This window comes from Leptonotus elevatus, chromosome 19, assembly GCF_054856555.1.
Source record: "Leptonotus elevatus isolate MCC_2025b chromosome 19, RoL_Lele_1.0, whole genome shotgun sequence".
In the NCBI taxonomy this organism is placed as follows: Eukaryota; Metazoa; Chordata; class Actinopteri; order Syngnathiformes; family Syngnathidae; genus Leptonotus; species Leptonotus elevatus.
Genome location: NC_141257.1, coordinates 12,552,546 through 12,563,653, shown reverse-complemented (window position 1 = coordinate 12,563,653; position 11,108 = coordinate 12,552,546). Strand labels below are relative to the sequence as shown.

General features: G+C 36.8%; 1 long non-coding RNA gene across 1 annotated transcript; it reads left to right on the top strand.

Annotated features, from left to right (window-relative positions):
- Positions 1-8,231: 8,231 nt before the first annotated feature.
- Positions 8,232-10,594, top strand: LOC147158021 (uncharacterized). The gene is made up of 3 exons (XR_015091050.1): positions 8,232-8,347; positions 10,358-10,451; positions 10,548-10,594. It is a non-coding gene; the product is annotated as an uncharacterized LOC147158021 (long non-coding RNA).
- The last annotated feature ends 514 nt before the right edge of the window (positions 10,595-11,108 follow it).

Genomic DNA, 11,108 nt, shown 5'->3' with positions numbered 1-11,108 from the left:
TCCCCCCACGTTTTGTTTTCACTTGACATTTGGAGTTCGCTTTTGTTTTGTAGTAATTAAAGTCGTTTTTCATACATCACCTTTGCCTCCTTGCCCTGCTTCCCTGCGACTGGTTCCTCCACCCATACTTTGCCTTCTTGACAGAGGGGATGGATAACCGATGCTTACTTAGGGAAAAAGAACACAGGAAACCCGTCCAAAAGAAGAATCCTGCCTGCAGATTCCATTTTCCGACAAACAAGGACGGATCGTTGGATAAGACAACATAAACAAAATCTCAATGTAGTTGTACTTTAAAAGGAACAATTTTGTAGGCTAAATTATTTAATTACTGTTGCTCACAAAAGCAGCCAAGAATCAAGTTTCCCATTTTGGAAAAAGATCGGTTGTTCCAAAATAACCAGACAATAGGTGAAACTATTCCTGGCTGTACATACAAAAGTCTTTTGTAGTTCTTGAAATGGGCTGAAAACGTTTGTCCTTAAAATGGGAATGGGAGGCCTCATTGGACACCGAGCTATGTTATTGAAGGATTCTCTAGTGGTCAGTGAGGCAACGTATCAAAAAGAAGGCAGATTGCAGATCATAAAGCAAAACAAGCTCACATTTCTCAAAACAGACTGCCACTGTTTCAACAGAGAAGCGAGGGGTAGAAAAATAATACACTGAATTCCAGACTCGGCCGTTCGTTGTCGCCTTGACAGAATGTGAGGCAAAAATTGGAGCTTTTCTTGCATCACCTACAAAAACAATTGTCACATACCAAACTCAAATGCCAGAAGTGAACAAAGTAAAATATTTAACATATTTTGGGGGAAAGTACACGGCGTTTTACCGTGTCAATGTTTGTCTCATGTGTGTGTGTGGTTTCACTTTTATGATATTATTCTTTGTTCCGCGATGCCAAGGCAACTCAAATTGGAAAATGTTTTATTAAAGAGCGGCTCGGTGTGACGTCAGACAAGCATGTCCAAATAGAGAACAGATGGTTTTTTAAAATGTGCAGAATTTCACGTTATTTCATGTTAAAGATTAGACAGCTCTTAATATGAAAAGACAAATGCACTGAGCAGTCACTAACGTCTCACAAATGCAATTATGCCATCTGGTGGCAGAAAAATGACCAACACAAATCAATACCACACTCGTTTTTTTTTACAGTGCAGTACATCTTTTTAATTTTAACTAAATGTTATGAATTATTTTGAAATTACTGTATCAAAGACAATGCAGCCATATTTATATTAAACATTTTTTACACTTGTATGAAAATGTAGAAAAAAATATTTTATTGTACTTTTCGAACAAATATGAAATTTGCGATTAATCATGAGTTAACAATTGAAGTCATGCGATAAATTACGACTAAAAATGTAGTTGCCTGACACCCCTGGTTTTTAACACATTTTTTGATTATTTGTAGATTACTGCTGCAGATGTTGCCAAAACATGAATATAAATCTTTGTGAAATCTATTGTCAGACTTTTATTTTTGAAGCTATTCTCAGCAAAGTTTAAAAACAGACTTTTTGGCAACATTCGCAGCAGTAATCAAATAATTGACCACATCAACTTATTAGTGAATGCTATGTCATGATTGCCTTTTGTTCATGGCAGGTGTGTTTTCTCCTGGCAGGTCAGGCAGGTGGGTGTGGCTGGTATCTGGTGGGACACACCTGGGCTCAATTGGATCATCAGCCTTTCTCAATAAGATGCCTGGTCTGCACCCAGGATGGCGCCAGATAATTCCATCCCATGCATTAGTGCCACACAGCATATCTTCTAGCGTTTGCAGTTTTTGCATTTTGCCTGATGTAACCACGAAGTTTTTGTAACCTGTTTGCCCTGGAACTTTGTTTTTTGTTATAGTTTTCTTCGTCAAGATTCTACAGCCAGCCCACTCTCCTCCTTCCTGATTGCCTGCCTCCTGAGTCTTTTTTGTTTTTGCCTGACCTCCGCAAAATAAACTCCGTTACCTTTTTTTCTACCACTTGTCGCCATTTCTGCATTCCGGGGTCCGACCCAGACAAACCGCAACATGCTAATGTAAAAAAAAAAAAATAATGAAATGAAAAAAATTAAGAACAAATATACAATTAGTGATTAATCGTGAGTTAACTATTGACGTCATGGGATTAATTACGATTACAAATTGTAATCGCCTGACACCCCTAACCATTAACAAATCGATTGTACTCATTGCCCCAGTAGCGTAATATTAGAAAATTACATGGGATGTTTCAAACTAAATTTAACAATAAAAGATCAGATAAAACACACTACACTGTGAAAATGCAACTTCAAACTATAGCAAGTAATTAATTAATATTTATAATACTTTGTCTTGTTGAAGTCTTATATTTCCTGTCATGTTGGCTTATGGCACATTTCTACTTCCTGTACTATCACAACTTTAGTGATGACTCAGGGGCATTAAATGAAGATTATATTTCAATTGAAGCTGTTATTCATCATCTTCGTGTACATCATTGTGCAGATAACTTGAGACAATTTATCTTGGGAATGTTTGCACACTCGCCATTTTTACGATTGGATTGTTTGGTCAACGTGCATTGCAATGTGTTAATATAGGAAGTATGAAGGCCCAATGAGGCAAGTATGCCAGTGGGGGAAAAACAATTGCAAAAGTGAAGTTCATCGGGGAGTCTGTTGCATCCCACAGAACTTGGTTTATTTTCAAACATCTAAATGTTTTTTGTGTTTTTTATTCAGTTTTGAAAGATTTAGGACTACATGGACCTGATTTACTAAAGAGTTGCGCAATTGCTATTCACTTTGCACATTCTGGGAAAAAAAGTATATGCAAATACATTAATTTAGCAAACAAAGAGATGTGCTGTATTAAACCATGAAAGGAAGTGCAAACGCTGTAAACATTTGTGAAATGCCAGGGGCAAAAAAATAAAGCGACACGTTATCTATTCAAGTAATGTAATTTTCGCGATTCCAATTCATATAATGAAACATAGGGACAAAGGTGAGCAGACAACCATGACTGGACATGACGTGACTGGACTGGTCGCCGTGACTGGGCTGGATTGGTCGCCATGAATGGAGAGGGCGGGACTAGACTGGTCGCCATGACTGGACATGACGTGTTTAGACTAGTCGCCATTACTGGAATTAGTATGATGTGACAGAACCTGGTTTGCCTTGACTTGCTGTGGAGTGGCTATGACTTGGCTGGGGCTTTGGCTTGGCTGTGGCAAAGACGGCTTGACTGTGACGAAGACGGCTTGTCTGTGATGAAGATTTGACACACGAACGTCCACACATAATGTACACAATGCACCCAAACTGACTGAACAAACCCCACAAACTAAGGGCCCGTCCACACGTAAGCCAGTTTCAGTGTATCCTCACAAGTTTCTTACCGGTTCGGCTGTTTATCCACACGATGGCGCAGTTTCGGAGCTTGAAACCGATCACTCCGTCTGGACACCTTTATGCAGGATACTCCTCCAGTGATGACGTAATGGTCGCAGCTCGATGACGACGCAATGTCGCAGATTGATGACGTAGGCGCCAATTCTCGCGTGACTGCGCGCGAACCGTCAGTCTGTCAACAATAATGGCGGATAGCCGTGTCGTAGTCGTCTTGCGCAGCCTCCTTCGCTTGCTTATGCAGCAAAATATTTTGCTTCTTTATTCCCACGTTCAACAAGCGGTGTTGTACTTGAATCACCCGCCATAGTCACTTCTCCCGTGTTGTTTTGATACACGCAAAGCCATGTTTGTTCTGTAGATTGCAATAAAGTTAGGGAAAAAGTGTTCGTCTTCTTCGCTGATTCTTCTTCTACGCTTTCCATTAACTCCCTGTGGCCGCGCTACAGCGCCACTCCAGATTTGGCATATACATTACAGCCGCTAAACGTCCTCAGCTTCTTCTTTTGAACACACGCAAGTCTTGAAATGCTTCTGTGTGTACGAGATTTGTTTGAGGAACGAAGTCGGCTATACTTCCGTGTGGACGGGGCTTGAATACACCTTCGTTAATTACTTGACAAGACACCTGGGGAAGACACAAGCGGCTGAGGGCACCGTTAGGTTGACACACAGGGGAAGGGAAGACACACAGGCGGACGTGGTTACACAACGAGACGAGGGAAAAGACAAGGAACACAAAACAAAACACTGAACACACAGACAACAAAGAACATGAACACCCAACATCAAACAAAAACCCAACCCCACAGAATTGATACATGACATTTTTTTATTTTTTTATTAACAATCACTCTTCTATCAGTAGTGATAACTTATTTTTCTACTGTCATTGGACCGCCTATACTTTCCACCTTCAACCTTTTTCACCTCTCACAAAGATGTAAGGATGGGTGCCCAAACTTCTGGCCCCGGAACAAGCACTTGCCTTGTGAGGCTGTTTGCTTTCTGGGGTGTTTTCACAGCCTTGCCGGGCAGATCACACCTCTGTGGGCAAGCCTGTGTGTTTGGGAATACTTCTCCATGTACTACTCCAAAGCAAGTGTGATTTTGTTCAAGGTTTGTGCACATTCTTCACAGGATTGGCATTCTTGTTTACAGTACTCTGTTGTATGTATTTAATTGAAAGTAACCTGCGGGAACGGCACGTACCTGCGGCCTTGTTTATCTGGTGACTAATGACCCGTCCACATGTTTTCAGAGTAAACAAACATTTCAGGGAAGTCAGTGGGCCTTAGAAAATCAAAACCAACAGTAAACACGCCCTCATAAAATGTCTCCAATAGGAGATGATGGTTTGGAAAGTGGCTACAGGAGTTGACATAACAAACAAACTTGAGCAGTAAACAGAATGACAACTCAAATAACAGTTTTGCACGCGATGAAAGATGGACTTTATTGTTAACTAGACAAGTGCAATTTCTGGAGAAATTGCGTGGGAATGCTGAAAATGCTGAACTGCGCCACTGAGCAGTATCAGAGCTGGCAATGATGATCAGTTGTATGTATGGAAGTGGCTGTGGAAAGTGGGACTTTGAAAATTTGATTGAAAATCAACAGGGAAACATTGATATTTAACGTTAAATTGTGCTAATACTGTAAGTAATGTTGAATCAGACAATATATACCACGGGAGGTATGAATTTTTGGAAGCAAGTTGAAATTTGTAAATCGAAAGTATTATGTGGAAGTTGTTGCACGGGAAAAAAAGTGTGCAGAATAAAAAGTGCTTGATATAAATGTAATAATAATAACGGTTAGAAACGGTTAATAACGGTTAGAAACAACATGTGGGAAAGCTGTTCAGCATTCCCGCAATGATGCTATTTTAATGTATTCATCTTTTTTGTCTGTATTTTCTCCAGTTGTGAGTAATTACAATCTTAAAACCTCTCAATCTTGTAGACGAATACAGAATGCAAATCAATAAATGTGCATATCTGTTTAAGGGAAATAGAACAGCAGGTTTAGCTTACCAGCAGCACGTGTGTTTGTTTGCTGGAGCAACTGTATTGATTTTGTCTTTTTGCCAAGCACTGTCCGTGCTGAAGGTCAATACTGCCTATTGATTTGCCTTCAAAATTCTGCCACAGGGTATTGGACGATAATTAAGATAAAGATATTTCATACCCGGTTAATTTAAATGTAGCACTCAAAGTCATTAAATTCGACTTTTTGTTAGCGGGAATAGAAAGTAGGCAACCGTTTTTTTCCCCCCTGTGCATCTTTATCATAAGGTCACTGCAAAAGATGATATTTATCTTATATTTAACAACCCCATACAACAAAAAAAATGCAATCAACAAAAATGCAAAGTATGCTTCTGCTACTATACTGTCAGTGAAAAAGAAGAAGAATTGCATCAAACCAGCGAGATAAACCAGACCAAATAATATCCAAGCATCATGCATTCTGTGTTTATCACATCTGTCTCCATCCGAGCTTGCCTGCTCATCTTCCTTCCCAGATGACTTAAGAGTGGAAGTATTTCACGACCTTCACAACATTTATTGCAAAATGACCTCAGGGATGGGATTTCCCAAAGACAATCTCTGAAGAGATGAGTGCTCATGTACGTGTTTAAAAAAAAAAGAAGCTGGGTTATATTTCCTGAGTATGCACTGTCAAAACAAAACAAAACAAAAACAACTGAATTTCGCTGTTTATTTTTTTTGATAGATTATCCTATATTTTTCAAATTAAATTTTCAAAAATAGACTAAATTTAATATAACATGAAATCACTGTAACTGTGAAAACACACATTTCTGTTCTTTCACAAAACAACATCAACAACAAAAAAACACATTAGAAATGTCATGGCTCGGCTCTCAGGCCTCTGTGTTGTTTTTTTTTTCATTCCAGCGCCTGAGTGATTGGTGGGCGTTCCCTCCACTACCACACCTGTTCCCCATGAACAATCAATGGACTTTAAAAGCGACTGAGTCACCACTGCCAGATTATTCATCTTGCTCATTGCCGAACTGACAAGTGTTTATGCTCGTGTTTTCATAGCCTATCATAGTTTTTTTTTTTTTTATAGGTTTTTACGTGTCTTGTATTTCCATGTTGCTCTTTGTCGCACTCATAGTTGTTGGATTTATAGTTTGCGTTTCTTTCACCGTTACCTGTAAGTGATACCTTTGCGTGTGTGCTTTTGCCATGTTATTCAAAGTTGTGCTTTCTATTTCGTGTGAAACCATATGTTATTCCTTGCTTTTTGTAAGCAAGCGTTTTTTTTTTTTGTCCATTTTTATTTTTCTCCTTGCCTTTTGCAACTGTCCTCAGTTGTGTTAATTTGTAACCATTTTTTTCGGGTGGTTTGTTTCCGCGCAGCGTTGTGGAATAAATCTCATTCCTCATTTCGTGTTCTGCGTGTTTTGGGATCCACTCTCACCGTCTACCCCGGTGACATAACAAGAAATGCATATATTTATTGTTAAAATATTTTCACAAATTAATCTTAATTTCACAAATATGTGTCTGTTATTTAAGGGAATAAACTGTAAAATGCCATTTTAAAACTATTTTTTTAGAGGAAAATAGACCGCTTAAAATTACTGAGAAATTAATACTAAAAATGTGTCATTTTACAATAAATTCTTTGACTGTTTACTTTTTAGTGAAAATAACAATTATTGTAATGCCCTAAATGGTAACATTCATTGGCATTGTAAATATTTATTGTGAAAGGACAGCTAAAGAGACATAGGAAAAGGAGAAAGCTTGAGAGGGTGAATAACATACAAAACAAAGTATTTGCCTTGATCTTTGGAATGCCGAAATTGAAAAGCGATTTGATGGCTTCGTAAGGTGGTAAAGGGCTTAATAATTGCAATTTTAAACCCAGTATCTAGTTTTTAAACAGGTTTTTGACATGTTTTGAAAGACTAATCAAAATATTTTGTGTCATATACTGTTATATTACATCAAACACAAATTATTGTACAACCTTTCTCCATAAAATAATGTCATTAAAAACAATTAATAACAGCGCATTACTGTAATTTTAAGATTCATACAATTTTTACTTATTATATTTCTAGGTAATTTGTTTTCAAATGTGCAAACAACTACAAACTGTATTTTAATTATGGAAATAAATGTATTTTTATGAGAAGTAATTTTCGGTTATTTCACTGCATTTTTTTGGGCACCCTAGCTGCCGAAAAAGCTTCTTCTTTTTCACGGTGTAGAAGCGGATGTGGAGTAGACATGTTTGACTGACAAATACGTTTAAATTCACTTGCAAGTACGTTTGAACATACTTGAAAATGCATTTGAATGTTACGTTTAAACGTTTTGCTAGTCAAAAATGTTGATTCCACATTAGCAGTTTCATCACGCTTCCGTACCAGACAGTATACAGTTCGTTTATTGTAATATTTCATGATACATTTGAAGTTAACATGTTTCATTGTCATTTTATCCTGCACGTTTAGAGAAGAAAACTTTTTTTTTCCTTACACTAACACAGAATAAATAGCATGTCAAAATTACACAAAGCTGCATTTCAAGCTTGCGGGCAAAAAAAAAGTGGAGCACAGTTCACATTGCATGCGGATGCAGTTTTTGGAGCTTAGGCCAATAACAGTCCCTCTCTGACTGCAGCATTGGCAAACATGTACTTATGCAACGCTGAGTACAAAGCAGACTTTGAGCAGGAGTTTCCCAATGAAGGCAAAGAAAGTTTTTAGCTGTTGAATCGAGCTTACGGGAAAAAAAAAAAAACACCAACCACAGCAACCACTAATCACGTCAGTACTCTTTTTTTTGGGGTCGTGTTGGACAGGGTAAAGTATGTATTTTTTTTTTGTCAACCAAGGATTTACTAGCTTTAATGATCTATAATAATAGTAGTCCAGACCGTAGTCCTCTCCAAAGTAAGTATTCTTCTAAAGTTCACCAACTCATGACATTATTCCATATGTTCAAAGTTGGTGTACAATTTGCTTTGGAAACTCTACATACTTATACTTATATGGTAAACAAAGTGAAGAAAGAAGAACCAGTGTTAAAGTTATTTTTAAACTCGTGTGACAATTATGGACGTCCGTAACAAAAGTCTTAAAGTTGTTTGAAAATCAGAAAAAAAGCAGAGTTCGCCTTTTGTTTGACCTCAGAAGTTATCTGATACAGTAAATGTTTTGAATAGGGGTGTCAAAATGAGTGCGTTAATTTCAAGTTCCTATAACACCACCATTTTTTACGGGCAAATAATGACCGCCCCTTACTTGGAAAGCCTGTACTGGGGGAATTCCAGTCGCAACGCAGCAGAAAATTTTGCAGTAATACATTTATTATTAATGCATATATTTGTGGCGATTGGGTTAAAGTTGTATTTTACAATTTTAAAAATGGGCCTAATTTCACAAGTTACTTCATGTTACAGATTAGATAGCTCTTATTATGAAAAGAAAAATGCACTGAGCTGTCACTAACGTCTTACAAATGCAATTATGCCATCTAGTGGCAGAAAAATGACCTGAACGTAAATTAATATCACACTCGTTTTTTTACAGTTTAGTACATCTTTTAAATTTTTAACTCAATTTTATGAAATATTATGAAATTACTGTATCAATGACTAAAAGATGAAGCCATATTTCGATTAATTTGACATTGTTCCCACTTTTATGTTAACAAGAGTATGAAAACTTGAAAAAAGAATTTTATTGTACACTTAGAACATATATCAAATTTGCGATTAATCGTGAGTTAACTGTTGAAGTCATGCGATTAATTACGACTAAAAATTGTAATCGTCTGACACCCTTAGCTTTTAACACTTTTTTTTTAGGTGATTGATTATTTGTAGATTATTGCTGCAGATGTTGCCAACACATGAACATCAATCTTTGTGAAATCTATAATCAGACTTTTATTTTTGAAGCTATTTCCTGCAAAGTTTAAAAACAGACTTTTTTGGCAACATCTGCAACAGTAATCAAATAATTGACCACATCAACACATTAGTGAATGCTATAAACTCTTATCCATTCCCCCGTACCAATTATTTTTTCTTACCAAGCCTCTCAGCACAGCACAAGCCTTTTCCTGTACTCCGCCTTCCTTCCGAGCGTGAGTGATGTCGCTTGAGTTTTATGACATACCTGTGGCTAGATGACTGACTGACTTGCAGAGCAGACAAGCAAAGCATTCTGTGGCCCACCACTTCACTGAGTCACTTTTAAATATTCATTCAGCAACCTGCTGGAGCCTTTTCCTCCACATCAAACATGGCGCTCACAGAGGAAGCACAGAAATGATTCGGCAAACAAAAATACAGTACACAGTAAACATGAGGAGTGGTATAAACCCAAATGAATCTAAATATTTACTGCCAAAAATACAGAGTCATTGTGTTCTTAGGGAATTGAGTTGAAAGCAAGTCACTGATTGGGTTCATTTGCGTCACTTCTGTGCAGGCAGTGACTGTAAATGTGACTGTGAATGTTTTTCTGTCTCTATTAACTTCATTACTATTGAGTAGAACAGAACGTGATAGCAAATTCTATTCATACTATTCTATTCATCATGCTTGTTTGTTGCCTATTTTGTAGTCCAAAATAGCAATTGCATCGTTTAAGTTAGTTTGTTTTTTTAGTTGGAGTAATTTTGTTTTTTGATTGATTGTTTTATTGAACATTAAACATGCAATACAAAATATAAAATACAAGTGAAAGAAGAAAATAAAAGCCAAAAAGGAAAAGATTTACCAGCAAAGTCAAAAGTCAATCACATGTTCGAAGGAAGTAAGAAGTACAATAACTTTTGTAGTCCTGCCCCCTTTTGTGAGCAGTTTACGAGTTAAACCTAGTAATTTCACTTTAAAACACATCTATAATCCAGATAGACTGATAATTGTTTGTTCGTCTCTTAATTTTTTCCAGAGCTGTATAACAAACTGGAAAAATGAAGGGGCCCCGAGATTGAGCCAGGTGGACTGCCATAGCTAAGGTGACAGAAACGCATGAACATATACCGGTACATCAGATTTTTTTTGTCTCACTTTTAATGTACCATATACAGCTAATCATTGGGCTCAGGTACTTTTTTTTCTTCTTTTTTCTCCTTTTACAGAGCCATACAGGTATGGGCACATCCCACGATGACAAATTCAAGTGTTTTCGCATATCGTCGCTGTCCTGTGAAAAACACTTATGTCCAACCCCCCCCCCCCCCTTTTTATTTTTTATTTGATTACGTTTTGGGGATATCTGCATTCAGTTTCACTGCATAAACGTAAACATGTAAAAAATAAAAAAATAAAAATGTATGGACATAAGTGTTTTTCACATGACAGCGATGATATCCTATCTGTTTATATCACTAACATCAATATCTGACAGATGTGAAAGTGGAAAAATTTAAATTAAATAAAAAAAAAATTACATATTTATTTTAATTTTTTAGATTAAATCTTATCTGAATGAATTAACAATTTTGATTAAAAATAGAATAATTAAATAATCAAAAATGTCAGAGTCCTAATTTATAAGGTGTAGGAAAGGGTGACAAAAGATAGATGAAAAACATTTTTTAAACTATAAATGTCAAAAAAGGATGCAGAAAAGCATAAAGTTTCCACATAGAGTAATGTACACAAATTTGCAAAAAAAAAAAAAAAGTCAGAAATTAAAA